The sequence below is a fragment of the Sander lucioperca genome, chromosome 11 (assembly GCF_008315115.2).
Source record: "Sander lucioperca isolate FBNREF2018 chromosome 11, SLUC_FBN_1.2, whole genome shotgun sequence".
Classification (NCBI taxonomy): domain Eukaryota; kingdom Metazoa; phylum Chordata; class Actinopteri; order Perciformes; family Percidae; genus Sander; species Sander lucioperca.
Window position 1 is genome coordinate 17,699,571 of NC_050183.1, and position 18,176 is coordinate 17,717,746.

Below are 18,176 nucleotides of genomic sequence, written 5' to 3' on the forward strand. Positions count from 1 at the left end.
TGACCTCCCATGTCTGAGATGCCTGTTGGGGTTGGTGGATTGAAAAGTAAAAATCTAGATCATGGAAGGTGTGTGTGTTGGTGTGTGTGTGTGTGTGTGTGTGTGTGTGTGTGTGTGTGTGTGTGTGTGTGTGTGAACATCTTCTTTGATGTCATCTAACTTGGTGCAATGCAGGTTTTTTAGATTTTCCTCCATTTCCTCATTTCTGGATGCTGACAGAAGACACCCATCTGTTCTATAGCTATTGGCTGACATGCTACAAAGTGATTATGAAACATGGTTTATATAACAATGAAGAGATTAGATTCATCAACACAAAGAATATCACAATTCAAGTGATAAAGCTGTGTCATATCTTCTGTTTAGAAGTTTCAGAACATATGCTTGATGCCAGTAGGTGGACAATACTGATTAATGGATGTATACTCTACCATACTATACACAGAATGATAACATATGCATGAATGCTCAAGTGCACAAAATGTGCCCTGACGTTAACGTTGACGTTATAAGGTAACTAAGGTAGTACTGTGTTTACTACTAACTAACACTAACTAAACTACCACAAACCAAAAAAAAATAGAAAATAAGAATGACATAAAAATCTCAAAATGTCAAACTATTCCTTTGGGTTTCACTGTAAAACAGTTCAGAAATGTTTGTGAATGTTCTTTCTAATATGTCCATTCCAGTCCTTTACGATATTGCTGGACCTGTCCTGCTCTCGCACAGCCTCACATGTTAGTACTGTCTCTCACACATCCATTCATTAACTGTAATTCATGAAGTTGTTCATTAATTAATTCACTCACTGTCAGCCTCTCTGCCCCCTCCATTTTTTTTCACACACATTAAAACAGGAACATGCGCTTGTCTTAGCTCAGCAGATCCACTGAGCTATGTTGGGTGCTTTGCTTCTAATGTATGTGTGGCCTTGTTGTGCTGATTTATTCCAATAAAAAAGTTGCCGTTAATAGTGCTGCTCCTCAAAAGCAACTTGATGGCTGGAGAACACACGTTCAAAACTTCTCATCCAAATGCTACTACATCATGAAGTTCCTCAGGGCTAATCAGGCATTTTAAAAATGTTGGCAGTTGCAGAAAATCACAGAATTTGCAATACAAAATGCATAATGTCTTTTCTCTAGTATCTTTGAGTAGTTCACTGCTACAGTAGTCTCGCTTTGCCAGACCTTCCTCCACAGCGCTGCGGAGGAGGGTCTGGCTAGTCCACGCAACATTCTGGGATGGGAGAAAAACATGCTCTGGTTTATTGGCATTTCTTTAAATCAATCACAATCGTCATGGGTGGTGCTAAGTGCCAGACGGAGCCACGGTGCCTCTGCAAAATAGCCTCGGGAAGGAACTTGTACTGGTGGAACATTACGTTCAAAAGTTGTTTTAGTCGTGCAACAGAAAACTCAGATTGGACAGATAGTCTGGCTAGCTGTCTGGACTTACCCTGCAGAGATCTGAGCAGTTAGCATAGTCCTCATAAATCCACCGGAGTTTAGAATGCCAACACAAAGAAAGTGGAAGGTAACGGACATCCGGCCGAAATGAAGGACATACGGCGGAATTTCCGGCGGCAACGGAACAATCCCGGAAGTGGAACGTCATGAATATAGACTAGTGCTACATTAAATAGAAGAAAAGGTTGAATTTCTATTGTGTTACATCGAGCAAGATAGTAAGAGGTCAATGCTGAATAAGCAGCAGGGATGTTTAAATCCCAAAGTACTGGACGTTTCTCAAATTTTGGTGTACTCAGTCCCAAATGTTTCAAGAAGTAATCACATTCATCATCCATCTGTCAGTGTCTATTCATTCCAGGAGACAGTTTGAGCAGTTTTCAGGCTAAATAAGATGCACTGTGACTCAGATGACAAGTTATGGAGGGTGACTTAACAGCAATTCCATCTTGGCAAATCCCTTTCCTCTCTGCAGCCAAGTGTTCAGATTTGGGACTTGATTCACAAGAGCATAACTGTGGTCTTGCACTTGTGGGTTTGTATGTGTGTATCTGTGTGCACACACTGCCCTGAGAGTGCAAGCCCGACTGCCCGCAGAAGTATGTGTCAGATCATCTGATGTGTTGCCACCATTAGAAACAACAGAAGGAGGAATCACGGCTGATCTTGGGTTTATTTCTGTCCTCACAGACAGTCTGTTTGTACTCGACTGTGCTCAGGTAGGTTTCAGGACAGGACTAATTCACAACACACTCTGCCCTGAGGAGCTGCTAGCTGTGACTCTGATCCAGAAACGCCTGCAGCTACAAACACCACTGCTTCTCGCTGACTCGTCTCCTTGTGCCCATGTGCTGCTTGGAAAAGCATACAAGGCAAATACAGATATGGCTGATGTTGGTAAAAGTGGTAATGATGAGCCTTTTTTAACATTAGTTTAAAGGAATTTTGTATGTGCATGTGTATTTTCCCTGTGCCAGAGGACACGGCTGTTTACAGTAAACAGAGTTGTGTTGTGTCAAGGCCAGCTCAGAAAATGCCTCTGGGAATACACGGTGTAAAAAAAAATGCATTTCCCATACATAAACTGATGTTTTTGCAGTCTAATCAACAATTTATAAAATGTCAGTCAGACACATTTGTGTTATAATAATAGTAATAATAATTATATGATTAATTACTTTTTTGTCATAAATTGTATCATTCTTTTTATTTACACTGGAGGCATAATTTTATTACCTCCGTCAAGGAAGCTATTCGTTTGGTTCAGTTTGTCTGTCAACAAGGTTATAGAAAAACTATTGGCCGATTTTTCATGAAACTTGGTGGAAGGGTGTAGCATGGGCCACGGAAGAACCCATTAAATAGTGGAGTCAATCAGAATCACAGGGTGGATACACAAATTATTTTTCACTCATGTTAACATTGCAAATAGTCCTTTAAGACTCTCCAGCTGATCCAGAATGCTGCAGCGCGTGTTCTGACAAGAACTAAGAAAAGAGATCATATTTCTCCTGTATTAGCTTCTCTGCATTGGCTTCCTGTAAAATCCAGGATTGAATTTACAAAAAAGGCGCCTGACCGTTTAGAGCTTTGTAGGTCAGGAGATGTCCTGACCTACAAAGCTCTAAACGGTCAAGCACCTTCATATCTTGAAGAGCTCATAGTACCTTATTGTCCCATTAGAGCACTACGCTCCCAGAACTCAGAGTTACTTGTGGTTCCTAGAGTCTCTAAAAGTAGAATGGGAGCCAGAGCCTTCAGCTATCAGGCTCCTCTCCTGTGGAACCAGCTCCCAATCTGGGTTCGGGGGGCAGACACCGTCACCATATTTAAGAATAAACTGAAAACCCTCCTCTTTGATAAAGCTTATAGTTAGGGAGTGAGGAGTTGCAGCGTACGCCTAGACCGGCGGGGCAGGGTGTATAGCTGTAGACACAACACCCCTTCTCTTCTCTGCTTCTCTTCATAGTCGTCAGATTCATCTACCATATAATCAATAACATAATAAAAGTAGAGGGAGGCAGGCCAGTACAGCCCGATCCGTTTGGGGAGAGTTCTAGCCCGACCAGGCTCCTCTCCTTAACCTGTCTCTCTTAGTTAAGCTGTTGTAATTCTAGACTGCCGGGGAAGTTCCTTCCTTCCTGTGACACACTGAGCTGCTCTCTCCTCTTTCTTTCCATTTGTTTCCATTTGTGTGCATCCATGTCCCAGAAATGCTTGTTACTAACCTAGCTCTTGGGAGTTTACTCCCCGGAGTCCTTATGTTTCTTTTCTGGCCCAGAGTATTCCCTTGGATTAGGGTGGCACCAAGATGGCCTGCAGTGTCCGGCTGCGTCCTGCTGCGTCCTGCTGCGTCCTACTGCGTCCTGCTACGTCCACCCATGCTATTCTGTGCCACGCTACATCCTGTAACGCCCTTCAGTGCCTTGTTATGACTTGAACTACTACGGCTACCATTTGTAGTAACTGTTCCATTATCTTTGTGACTATTATTGCCACTGTTCATCACATCCCCAACCGGCACCGTCAGACACTGCCTACCAAGAGTCTGGGTCTGCTGAGGTTTCTTCCTTAAAGGGAGTTTTTCCTCGCCACTGTCACATTAGCTACTGCTAATGATTGCTCTTGGGGGAATTACTGGAATTGTTGGGGCTTTGTAAATTATAGAGTGTGGTCTAGACCTACTCTATCTGTAAAGTGTCTCGAGATAACTCTTGTTATGATTTGATACTATAAATAAAATTGAATTGAATTGAAATAGGGAGTTTGTGCTGCATTCATGTGGTGTCGGAAAAATCTGAAAAATTCACACTGCATAAACTGTGAGATAGGACATGCGTTGGCGGAGGTATGCACTCTCCAAGTGCCCTTCTAATTTATGTGATTGTTCTTTTATCTTTGTAAAGGAGTTTCACATATCAGTTTCAATAACAGTGCTTTAAACTGAATCATTGATTATCTTTTTGACATTTAATATTAATGATTGAGTTGTCACCACCGATGGCCCACAGGTACTTCATGCATTAATAAACATGTGTCACATAGAGCCCCAACTGTAAGTAATAGTCACATGTACAGCTGGTCTTACATTGTTGGAGAACCTCACCAACGTGGCAAAAATCAGGAGAATTACACTCCTCTGCTGTTCTTCTCATTGACAGGTAGAACGAGTGGTGGTGGAACAGGCAGACAGATATGCAAACAGGTGATTAAGAGTGTGTCTGCATAGCGTGTCTGCATAAAGTGATTTCGTAAAACAAAATGTAATTTTTATGCAAATAATGCGAATGTCGAACAAAATAAAAAATACTGACAGTTGTGACAGAAATGTTTGCTCTACAGTAGAGGTATTTCAAGATCAGATTATCACTCAGACTTTTCCACTACTGTTTATCTTTTGTCATTTAGTATTGACTGGTTTTGTAATATTATATGTGACTGTAAAAGAAAAAAACTAGGAATAACCAACAGTAACAAGCTCTTGTTATGCCTAGGAAGGCACAACTTCAAGGGGATTCCAATATTATGTCCACCTACAATAGCATACTGTGGTCCATGATGTGGACAGATTAAAAGAAAACAAGTAGTAGACTTAAAACTTTGGACTAGTGAATCATGTTCTATACTATGCATCATGTTCCATAAAACCCCTCTGTGGCCTCCTGTGATGAAACCTGAGCACATTGCTCTCTTCAACATTCTAATAGGTCAACCTGGGATAAAGCTGCCCAGGGGCTTTTCAGCACATAACACGCTGATACTATTTTCATCCATTTTCTACTCAGAAAGGTACACTCATGTACGGTTAGATTAAAGTCACTCCCCCGCCACACAGGCCTTCTTTTATCTATTTATTGAGTATCAACTAAATCTGTGTCCAGTTCACAAGCTTTAGGAGCTTATAATTTAATCTCCTAAAGAATAGAATTGCACTTCAAGCCTTACAGGGACATGGGATCTCTGCAGCTTATTTGGCAACCTGAAAACGATTTCCCATCTGCTCTACAAATATTACAACCCAGTCTCACGCCAGTTTATGAAATGGTCACGTTATTTTGATTTATTGATTTGTGTACAGGTCACGATTTTCTCGTTTATTTCGTGTACAGGTCACGATTTTCGAATGTGACCATTTGACGAACTGCCATGACACTGGGCTGCTCTGGGGGACGCAACAATGGGGAAATGAAACACCACAACGGGGGAATGAAACGCCACACGCTGGCCACAACAACAGGATGGACCGCCACACGCGGGACGCGATCCCCGGGCGCAGGGACACGGTCCACGGTCTCTGTGGCACGCAACAACGGGGAAATGAAACGCCACATGCCGGCCACAACAACGGGACGTTTGTGGTTAGGAAAAGAAGAACGGGGAAAGGAACTGCCACACGTGGGACGCGATCCCCGGTCTCCCGGGTGAAAGTCCTGTGTTGTTTCCACCACCCCGACCAACCTCCCTGCGTGGACTCACGCTACCGTAGTCGTTCTGTGATCACGAAATATGCTTCCCATTGAAATACATTACTTTAAAATTCGTGCTCACCACACGAAAATAACAACATTAACGTGTTCAGTATGCGAATCAATAGATTCAATAACGTGACCATTTCACAAACTGCCATGAGACTGGGCTGAATATTACTATGTTCACTATTTTATCCTCTTTCCAATTTATATTATTCATTATAATTTCCAGTTTATTTGGATTAGTGTTACTCTCCCGCCCGCGGGTGTTCTGCTGTTGCTACTTTTTTGTTTCAGACTAGCTGACAACTGGCAAACATGTAAAAGCTTTTCATTAACATTGCTATAAGTTTTAACTTAGAATTGTAAGTCGCCTAACATAAAATATTATCAGACATATAATGCCCATGTTTATTTTTCCATTGTGAATTTTGAAATTAAGAAATAAATCTCATACGTTGTATTGGCAATAAAACAGTGCTCATTAAATGAATGGCACACCAGGCAAGAGAGAAGTAGCTTGGGTGTGGGAGGTATCTGTAAAAATATAAATTAAATGATAGACAACGATATGGCATGCCTCTTGGAATCTTTATCGTATGTATAAAAACACTTGGTGTGCATATTTGCTTTCACTTTATACAAATCTCAAAAGCAACTAGGATTAAAGCTCTTGCCATTCTCACTCACCTAAGGCTTCCCAATCTTTGGCCAATTGCTTGACACAGAGCTATGTCAGATTTGGTCAAGTGAATCTGCCCGTCACTGGCAGGACAGGACTATTAAGGGCACATGCATGCCAGGGGTGTTCAGAATGATAAGGGCACACTACTGACTTGCATTAGCTTCTGGAGAACATTTTGCTTGGTGATATAATTAGAGCTTTTCATCTACTGTAGGCTATATCTGAACGTGATGGGATGTGAGTGGACTGACAGGGCTTTTGGTCCTGCTGAATTCAGGATAAGTTAGGTAAGTTAGGATAAGGATAATTTGAAATAACAGCTGACAAATTATTTGGCTGTAGTTGGGTTTTGCTAACGAGCTATAATCATCCAGTGCAGTCTGGAGTAGAAATGTACACGTGCAACCCTTAGATTTTTAATGTTGCATCAAAGAACATGAGTGGAGTTATATAAGGGTACAGAAAGCCTGGATGAAATGTGTCAATTCTGTGAGTGACTGAAGAAATGCAAAATGGCGGCCATGTGTTTGTAAACATTCTGGATATTGTGACGGATTAGCACATCCAACCAGGCACCATCACCACCACCACCACGTGTACAATCCCCGTGATGCAGGTGTACAGTACTCATGTTCTGTTTTTTATCTGGACATGTGCTTTGTTCCTTTCAGCTTTAACTGCTCAGTGACTGAGCACATGTCTCTTATCACTCATCTGTTTGTTCCAGTTATTTATTTTGCTGTGCAGATACTGAAAGCATTTCTCTTGAGTGGGATTTGAAACTGTGTTGTCATGCATGTAGCAAGCACACACTGACTGGTACAGTTAAGCTACAGTGGTGCACTTGCTCACTTGCTTGAGTCACCACATGTGGTGACAGTTTACAACCAAATTTTATCACTTACCTCTAGTGGTCTAACCATGCAGATATATTCATATATTTTTACCAAGTTTTTACATATAAACATATGAGTTTCTGCTGCCACCTGAGTACAATGGCAGTGCTTACAGCAATAAAAAAATTACATTAAAATAAAATCACCAGCAAATCGTCTTTCTAGAATCAGTGTTCTGGTTACTCTCGATAATCCACAGACGGTGTTTGGTGTTTTAAGCCCCCAATGTTGTCTTCCAGGCAGCGCTGCCTGGAGGGCACTAGGATTAGGCAATGGTTATGGTTAAATGTGCTGTAGGTAGGATTGGGAAGATCCAGGATTTAGCCAAAACATTTTAACATCAACAACTTCTCAGTCCCTCCCCCCTTTCTGCTAAAGCCCAAACTGTTCTCCTTGTAAATTTGGAGTGCTGTCAGTAGCAAGAAAAACGAAAACAATCAGTGTTGCCTACACCGTGTTACCCTCCTGCTACAGTTTGCACCCAGGAGGCTGAAACAGGGCAAGTTTTAAACGTGCTTTTAGCCTCTTAACATTCGTTCGAAATGTCATTACAAGTGCCTACCCATGTGAAGTGATTCCTTCCGAGTGAACACAGTGAATCTGACTGCAGTAGATGTGAAAGAAATGCATACAAGTTGTGCTAATTCAGCTCTGTTTAGTTGAGACGGCAAGACAAGTGCTTTGGAACCGTCTAGAAACTACAACACCGAAAAGAGATACAAAAATAATTTCAAAAATAGGCATATGCTTATTTTTAAGTGCCGTAGTACAACTGGCAGAAGACAAGTTCTAATTGAGGTAAGTTTGGAGACACTACCTTATTCAATCATTAAATTAATAAATATTTTTGTTGTATCTCTTTTCGGTGTTGTAGTTTGTAGACGGTCCCTAAGCCAGTTACACACTGCCTGCGTGGCGTTTCTGTTGCGTGTCAGCTGCGTGGCGGCTGCGTGGATTTACACGTCTTTACACACCAGAAAGGTGTCTGACGCGGCACTGCTGCTACTAGCCTTGTCTGTACACATGTATGTTTCTCATTGATAAAATAAAATACCATGTTAAACATACATATATACTGATTTGATTACAGCAAAGACAACGTCGGCAGTATTGATGGCAAAATAGGCTACAGAATATTTCGTTCTGTATTGACAGGTGCAATATTAGAAAATCGATTTTTTTTTTTTAAATTACATTTATATCGGCATTTATATCAAAACCTAGAGACTTTCAAACATCAACATGTCATTTATTAATATGTATTTGTGTCTAAATGACATATAAACATCTTTTCCTATTCTATTTTGCCTGGAAAGGCTTCCAACACACTTGCGTGTCGTGTGAAAAATAGGCGTCGGTCCTATTTCTAGCATGCATGTGTTTTCGGCGCGGCTTGAGCCGCGCTTGAGACGTCTGTGTCACGCAGGCAGTGTGTAAGCTCTAACCTGTTAACATGGGAGCCGAAATATAAACGGACACGCCATGCAGCTGACACGCTCACGCCACACAGCCAATGTGTAACCGGCCTTGCCGTCTCAACACCGGAACTAAACAGAGCTGAATTAGCACACTTTTTTATGCATTTCTTTCACATCTACTACAGTCAGATTCACCGTGTTCACTAGGAAAGAATCACTTTACATGGGTAGGCACATTTTGAACTGTTTCAGCCTTCTGGGTTCAAACTGTAGCAGGAGTATAACACGGCAACACCGATTGTTTCGGTTTTTCTCGCTACTGACAGCACTCCAAATTTACAAACAACAGAGCTACGTGTTTTAATGCGTCTGTGGTGCATCGTAGTAACTTACGTGAATGGCCGACGTAGAAAATAAACAGTATGTATTAAAAATTGGATAATGTAAAATTGAAGGTTTTTACAAGGGTACCTACATGTTCTGTGCGTGTTTTCAACATCTGTCACTACGACAAGCAACCACAACACATTTGGTTGAGAGTCACCAGTTAACACGGCCACTCATTAAACCGAAATGCTGGCATGGCTAGTGCAAAATATGCAATTCAGACAATGCAGCAACCGGTAGCGCTGTCTATATGAATGTTTGTAGTAAAGTAGTTTTATGAACAAATCAGTACAGATTCCTTAATTCATTCAGTTTAGGAAGTGGACAGTGGGGGCTGGGGATGGATGGGTAGGAGGAGGTTCTTCATTTAAATAAACCCAGAAGAAATGAAAGTGAACAAGTTAATTTTTTCGGGACTGAGAACTTGGTTCAAAAATTAAAAACTGCAAACGTGAAACAGTTAACTCTGAGCTAGCTCTTTTGAAGTGTGAACTTGCACAACACTGGTACAGTACATACAGTAAGAAGTGATCGTCTATTGTCGCCTATCTTACGTAGCTTAGCACAAAGACTGGAAACGGGGAAGCGGCTAGCCTGGCCCTGTCCAAACGTAACAAAATCATCCAAACCAGAACCTTGAATGCTCACTTATTAACACTTTATGATACACATTATAGATATTATCATTGTCAATGACATACAAAGGTAGGGTAAGTAGGAGTAACAGGGATTTGGATACACCTCACCCTGGGGTGGCACTTGTGTGGGCTTCAAAGCCCTACTCCATCAATAGCTCTGATGACATTTACTGGGCTGAAAAGTCATCAGAGCTTTCAGCTTCTAGGGAGGGAAGGTGGGAGGGTGTGAACTGATTTCCAAAGGTGCTCACAGTAAATGGTACAGAAAGCATCCATGAAAAAGCAATCACTTAGGTAGAAATTTGGACATGCAGCCACACAGTGTGCACAAACACCCATACAATTAGCTGGATAATAAGTAATAGGAGAACACTTATTTCTCTCCTGCAATAGTTTGAATCCTGCGTCCAATATTAGCCACATAGATGTCACATCACTTCATCAACAGTGTTTTCACTGATGTAACAATAAGCCTCCATTCAAAGCGGCAGATAATAATCAGCCCCATGAACCAATGAGGAAGACAAAGACCCACATAATGCCTAGAGCTCTGTGTCCACAGCAGAATGACATAACACTTTGTCATACAATAAATACATATGGATCCTTTACCTTGAGTCTGCTGTGTGCGAGAGATGCTGGACTCCTTCTCCCCTTCTTATTCGTCACTGCTTATCCCCAACGTGTGTTTTGGCAGAAAGCAGCCTCCGTCTAGCCAATGCTGGTGTGTATTTGTATAAATCTGTACAGCTCGGAACTGAAGATATCTAGTGTTTCTGATGCCAGAGAGTGAGAGCTACACGCGGCATGCTCATTGGTGTGAAATCGTGGGGGGGGGGAGAGCAGCCGAGACGGAGGGAGAGGCAGAGGGGGTGGAATCACAGAGAGACGAAGAGGGAAGAGAGCTTTGTTTGCACAGGGAAATCTCCAAGGACAACCCAAGCACATCTGTGAAGTGGCGAAGTGCTGTTGGAAACGTAAATGTGTAGTGCAGGAGGGCAGCTGGGGATGGATGTAAAGGTCTGGAATGAGGCTGTCGAAGGTTTGAGTTCTGGAGAGAGACTCTCCCTCAAAACCTCAACAGGGGACTAAAATGATTTGAATAACCCATATGCTTATATTTTGTGCTGAAAGGAGGAGTTGATTAATCGATTAACATTGTTTTTTGTATTTTTTCTGCATTCGTTTTTAATTGTAAATTGAATGTTTTGGGGTTTTCCACTCTTATGTGGACGAAGCAAGCTATTTGAAGATGTTACCTTGGCTTTTAGAACTATTGTCATTTCCCCACTGTTTTATGATATTATTATATAAACTACACAATTCATTGGAGTGTTAATTGACAGGCGGATTAGATTATGTAAATAATTGTTAGAACATACAGAAAAAGATAATGGAAAGAATGATGAGGGGACAAATACTTGATTTGAGAGATAATTAATTATGGGGCAAGACTAAGTATTTACATGATCATATATCAGAATCAGAATCAGCTTGAATGGCCAAGTACACACACACACACACGCACACAAACGCACAAAGGAATTTGACTCCGGTTTGTTGTTGCTCTTGATTTACTTACACAGAATACAACTTAAAAAAGGACAGCAAACTGAACAAAGGTAAACATAAACATGTGACTACTATGTTAAGGTGACCAGATTTCTGAGACAAAATCCGGAGACATTTTCAGCTCAGAAGCGTAAATACCTCCAAAACAGGTAATGTTTTTATCTTTGTAAAGTTAAAACAGGGACACTACCCCAGGGGCGTCACTAGACCTAGAGTTGCACTGGGGCACAAGCCCCCCTAGGGGGGTCCATGGGCATGCTCCCCTGTAAGAAAATGTTGCCTATTTTAACATTTAAATGCATCAATCTGGTGCACTTTGAAAAGAAATTCAGAGGTTAGACTTGATTATTCTTATCTATGGATGGAAATATTTGTGCTGTAGCCTGAACTGTAATTTTGTTGCAATTTCAAAACCGGATTACCCCGGGAACCGCTTGTTGTACCGATGCACGTGTTGAATGAAGAGTTTGTGAGATATTTCACAGAAAGTAATGGGTGTGCAGATATTTATGCAGAATGCAAATATGATAACATTTCATGTAAGTTCAATGTTAATTTTCTCGCAAACCATTTGTCACAGCAACTGGTGCTAATATCAATAGCTTAGATTCTGGTTGAGGTGGCTGTGCCAGACTCCCGCCTTTGGCTGAGTCTCTATCTGTCAGAGGGAGAGCAGGAGTGCGGTTGTGAAGAAGTTGGTAATTTCATGCCGCAGATTAACACTTTTGCATGTGCTATATCCATGTCACATTCTCATTAGGGGCTGAGCCCCCCTAAAGGTCTGAAACAAGCTACAATGTAAGTTAATAGGACGTCAATTGTCCAGCTTGTATTTACGTTCATAAAAGTGCTCGTTTTGCCACTGACAGACTCAGATTAATATTCTAAGTGTCTGACAACAGTATGGAAAGGATTTCTAAGGAGGTCGATCTTTCTGTTAGAGTAAGATCCTTTTTTTAAAGATAAAAAGTCTGCGAAATTATTAAACAGTAATTTTAACATCGTAAAATATGGGCATTCTAGAACATCTCTGAGCAGCGCTTGATCTGGCTTGAGCTTGCACGTCTAGGGTGCGCGAGTCAGCGGGAATATATATACGTTTTCTTTCTTTCATTCCAATTTCGGGTCTGTCAGTCACAGTAAAAACCAGGGACATTTCCGGGGACAGCTCCAGCCGGGGACAGGTCACTAAAACCGGGGTACTCTGTACAGATATGAGAATGCATATTACAAAGTGTAAACACATGGCATATACAGTACATGTAATAACATGCCCTATGAAGGTTGTAAACAGTAAAACAGTAGTGCAATGGTGCAGAGTTCATATGGTGCTGGAATAAAATCTAAAATGATAAATATAACAGGTTGCCTATGTACATGAGGTAGGTGGATATGGCAGTATATACAATGTATGTTTGACAGATATTTACATGCTTACAGTATGCATTTAGCACTATAAAAATATATGATTTACTTGAAAAGTAGGTGCTTGGTGTTACAGAGCTATTGCACAGGGACCGTTTCTGACACTATTGTCTGGTTGTATACTGTACAGTACAATACTATGTATTTTGCTCTCTAATCTCTTAATGCTAGGTGATGTAGTAAATATCGCATACATACAAACACAAAGCACACAGAAATTGTAATTGCACCTTTATTTGTTTGTACTTCAAAACATATGGAAGCATTACAGCGCAGAGAATGAAGAGAGAGTGCAGAACATTTATCTTACTGCAATCTGAAGAGGAATAGGCCTATGATCTGCAAGGAGCTGAAAGTGTGGAGGAGGTGGCCTGGCAGAGGACAGACAATTCTAGCCACTGAATAGACAACCAAGTGTTACATAAAATCACTCACTCATGCACACACGCATGCATGTACGTGCGCACGCGCTCTCACACACACGCACACACACACGCACGCACGCACGCAAACACACACACACACACACACACACACACACACACACACACACACACACATAAACACTCAAAAAACAATGCAAAAGAACTGCCTACACACAAGCATGTTGCAAGTCTCCGTCCTTCTGTCTGTCTCTCTCTCCTCCTCAGTTTCACACACGCACACACACACATTTACAGAGTTTTAAGTTAAGTTTTAAGGGTGGGAGTGTAAAATGTTTGAGCCAGTAACATCATTCTATTGGGAAAGTAAATCTAAGACTGAATGAAAAACATTTTAAGAAAGAAACACCTATTTTAAATTAATTTGAAACAAAATCTAAGGAAATTAAATGATGACTGTAAAGACATGCTTCAAAATATGCATTCTAATTTATTGCTGCAGTAACAAGAATGACCATTGATCAATACCATTACATTACTTATGTACTTGTACCCACAGACCCTATACTGGATATGCATTTGCATGCATTTGCAGGTCCTAAGTAGTTTCTCTTTGTCACTGCACAGCTAGCCACTTCATGTGTAGAGTCAGTGCGATTAGATTTGTGCGATTTCAGATAGTTACAGATATTCTGATTCTGATACGCTGCCAATTCAACAAGCACCTTGTTTGGAGCATACTGAGGCCCTATGTTGTATGATGTTAAGGTAACTCAGAGAGAGTAAAGTTAATGTGCTTACTGCAAAGTGATTGCAGTAAATTCATATCAAGAATTCAGGGTTACACATAGTCTCGAAAAAGTGCTTTACAGGCCATGAACAGCGATAGTTCACCAAACTAGACCGAGCAGCAAGCAAAAACCATTAAAAACGTAATATTGTTTTTAAACCAAGCAATTTAAGCATCAAGAGAAGTGTGGGAATACAAGAGAAGAGAAGAATATGGATTGTTTGAAAACATCTGATTCGGACATTGGTAATATATTGGGGATTTTAACATCAGGAAATTTATATAATGTATTTCTACTGTATTTATATTAGGGCTGTCAGCATTAATGCATTAATCGCAATGCGATTAAGAGCCGAGCATAACCCGTACATTTTTTTTTTAATCACATGCCACCATTTATTAATTTATTTTACACTTCACTCAGCTTCGCGTCGTGCCTAACAGGCTACTAGTTTGACCCTTTGCCGCACTTTGCCATACTTCCTCGTAACAACACATCCTGCTGCTGCAGGCTGCAGGCATGATGGAGAAAGACAGCAGCAACGAAATTCTGAATGATGCTTTTTATTTTCCAAAACTCCCGGACAGGTCGAAAGCCATATGCACATTGTGTAAAGCCGAATTAAAATATCATCAAAGCAAGTCAAGCTTGAGCTACCACCTACGAGCTAAGCATAGTAGTACAGCTAACGTGACTCGGGTTGATGCTAGCAGGCTCAGGAAGAGCACTATTTTGGAGAGTGCTATTTGCTGACCTGTGGATGAAACCAAATCCCAAAAAATTACTACCGCTCTTGCAAAATGGGTGGCAACTAACTGCAGACCTGTCAGCATCGTAGAAGACTCGGGTCTTAAAGACGTACTACGGTTGGCATGTTCTGACCTGTCTTATACATTACCGTCGAGGGGGACAGCAGCCCCACGCACACAGCCTGTATGAGAGAGAAGGCAGCAAAACTGGAACTGCTGCAAAGTGATGCAAGGTGATCACTGGACGTCAGTGAGTAACCAAAACTATTTAGGAGTTACTGCACACTATATTGACTCTAGATTCAAATGTGTGACTATATTCACATTCTTTTGTTTACAGTAAATAAATAAATAATACACAAATACAAATCTTAAAATCAAGTTCATAAAGTCACTTTCTTTGCATTAATTTGATTCCCAATCAATATACACTTGTAAGAATTGCTTTCCATTGTTAATATGTACTTAAAAACAGTTCTGAAATGCAAAATAATAGAATTTTAATCATGTGATAAAACATGCGATTAATCGCGATTAACTATAGAAATTCAGCGATTAATTGCGATTAAAAACAATTCGCCCTAATTTATATATACTGGTGAATTTCTAAATAATTACAAAAGTACAGTAGCTGTGTATTTTTACACTTAAATCCCAACACAGAGAATATATCAAAGAAGACGAAAAAAGTTCTTTGTAACCTCATAGGAGATTACATAACACAGTAGTTGTTGGGCAGTTAATGAAAGCAAATACTATCTGAAGAAAAGAGTAAAAAAAACCGAACTAACTAACTAACTAACTAAAAACTAAAACATTTCCTGCACTTCCGGTAAGGAGTAACACAGCTGTAAAGCAGGGATTCTTTATCAAGTCTCCTCTTCCAGGCGCACCTGGCAATTATGACAAATTTCCCCTGAATCACATATTATGGTGTAAAAAAACAGCAAAAAGCTAATGTCTTTATCATGACCCTTCCTAGCTGATGTAAGGAGTTGTGCTTACACATGAGCTCTTAAAATTACAGTTTATACTGTTCTTTTGACTGTTCGTCATTCAGCAGTGGGCAGAAACTATGAGTAATTCAAAGCCCTTTTCAAACATGAGAAAGCAGGCCACAAAGGAAGAGTGATGATAAATGTCCGCCCACATAGTTGATCAGGGATGTGTGACCTTCGTGACGCTGCAGCTGCTTGGATTGTAGGTCTCCCAGTCAGACACTGTCTTTGTCTCTCTCCGTCTCTGTAGGTGACTAATCAGCAATCTACCGGAAGCGAAAATTTCACACGTCTTTACGTCATCTAGTAATTAGTCTTTCACATTGTCTGACATGCAGAGTCTCCCAGCTCTGCTTGGCATTTTACACATGTCAATTCAATTCAATTCCAGACAGAAATCTCTTAACAACTATTGGATGGAGTGCCATGAAATTTTGTACAGACATTCATCTTTTCTTTCTTACGTTAAGGTCTTTCCTTCCTGTTGCTGTCAGACTTTACAATCAGCACTGCTGTCAGTAGACTACAATGACAAAACAAACACACACCAGGACTGATAACCGTGCAATAATGTGAGTAATGTGCAATGCTGTGAATACAACTGTTTACTATATATTGTCTTTACTCACAATTATTTTTTGTTTATTTATCTTTTTATCTCATTGTGTCTTTTGGTACTTTTTGCACTATCCCTTGCTGTTGTGAATTTGAATTGTGAATTTTCCTGTTGTTGGAATGATAAAGAATTTTGAATCTTGAATCTTGAATGTTTTCCAAAGAATGACACCTAATGACTATGGTGATCCACTGATTTTTCCTCTAGCGCCACAATCAGGTCAAACTTTTAAATTGTACAATACTTTGGTTCATGTCCAAATACCTGACAAATGAGTGACATTCCCATCAGCTGCCTTTTCTTTTTAGTGCTATCTAGCAAATGTAGGTCTTTCCAGTGTAAAGGTCCAGATTTTAAATGTATTTTAATAATATATCTATCTATCACTGCTTATAATATCAGTAATGGATCTCATCAACGTAAGACATTTGACTTAACATTTAGCCCATTTGTTAAATTAAAAATCTGAAAAGTGTTGACAACAGGGGACAGCACGCATTGATTAGCATCAATGTGATGTAACTTCCATATTTTCATCTGCAATCCCTGAGATGTTATGTGTTAGGCCTACAAGAAACTGTCACGCTGTTGCTCCTAATGCTTTTGATTAAAGGTTTGTAAAAATAAAAACCTATTTCGTAAATTCAGCTCGGTAATTGTATTTTGTGACTTCCAAAAATACTGTAGTATTTACACTTCAATACTGAGTACTGTCTGGTTGATTTTTTAGATACTAATTTTGGTGTCAAATCCCCTGCATCTATGTTCCAGCGTTTCCCCTTCATCTTCATTATTATGGCTTACACAACAAACCCATTATGGCTTAGACAAGGAGGCTTACAAAACTGCTCAAATAGGGTCAGGGATGTACTGTATTAATACACCTGGACATTCCAAATTATTGTCCCCATAAATATATTCACCCTGTTAGTCATTGTTGTTGTGTCTGCCTCCATGATTATCTCAGGCTATCAGATTTAATGTTACGGCTTCAACATTAATCTTTCTCCCCTTCACTCACATCACAGATGGCCTTCTTTTAAACCCTCAGAGTGTACCACATCATTTAGAAGAGTTTAATCTATCACTTAATAAGACTCAAACGTATATAAATTGGGAGGTAAAATTATGTCTAATTATCACTAATTTTGGGACATACTGTAGAAGATCAAAACTGCATGGCCTGGCAAATATTTGCACTCAGGTATACAGTATGATCTGATCAACATGTTATCTGGGGTAAACCATTTTACGTCACTAATAAGCCTGTTTGGGCACCTGGGTAGCTCACCTGGTGAAGCGCACGCCCACATACAGAGGTTTGCTCCTCGACGCAGCGGCCGTGGGTTTGACTCCAGGCTGTGGCCCTTTGCTGCATGTCATTTCCCCACTCTCACTCCCCTTTATGTCTTCAGCTGTCCCATAAATAATGGCCTAAAATGCCCCAAAAAAATTCTGTAAAAAAAAATAAAACTAAACCAAGAAGCCTCTTTTTTTATCAGATTGAAACAAGGCCTCTGCACTATAATACTTTGAATTCAGCTGTTCAGTATGTCCTCGTATTCCTGTAGGCTATATGTAGCTTTTTGCTGTTTACTGCTTGTCCTACTGTTTAGGCTACCTATTGTTATATCACAACCCAGTCTCACGACAGTTCGTGTTTAATCTATTGATTCG

General features: G+C 40.4%; 1 protein-coding gene across 2 annotated transcripts in view; it reads right to left on the bottom strand.

Moving 5' to 3' along the window:
• The window catches only part of LOC116038203 (regulator of G-protein signaling 8-like), a 28,270-nt gene extending 17,457 nt beyond the window's left edge, over positions 1-10,813 (bottom strand). The window contains exon 1 of one of the 2 annotated variants that reach the window (XM_031282444.2): positions 10,578-10,813. The gene's annotated coding sequence lies outside the window, so the exon portion shown is untranslated. The remainder of the gene's footprint in view (positions 1-10,577) is intronic. The other variant, XM_031282443.2, reaches the window with a different exon arrangement.
• Positions 10,814-18,176: the final 7,363 nt, after the last annotated feature.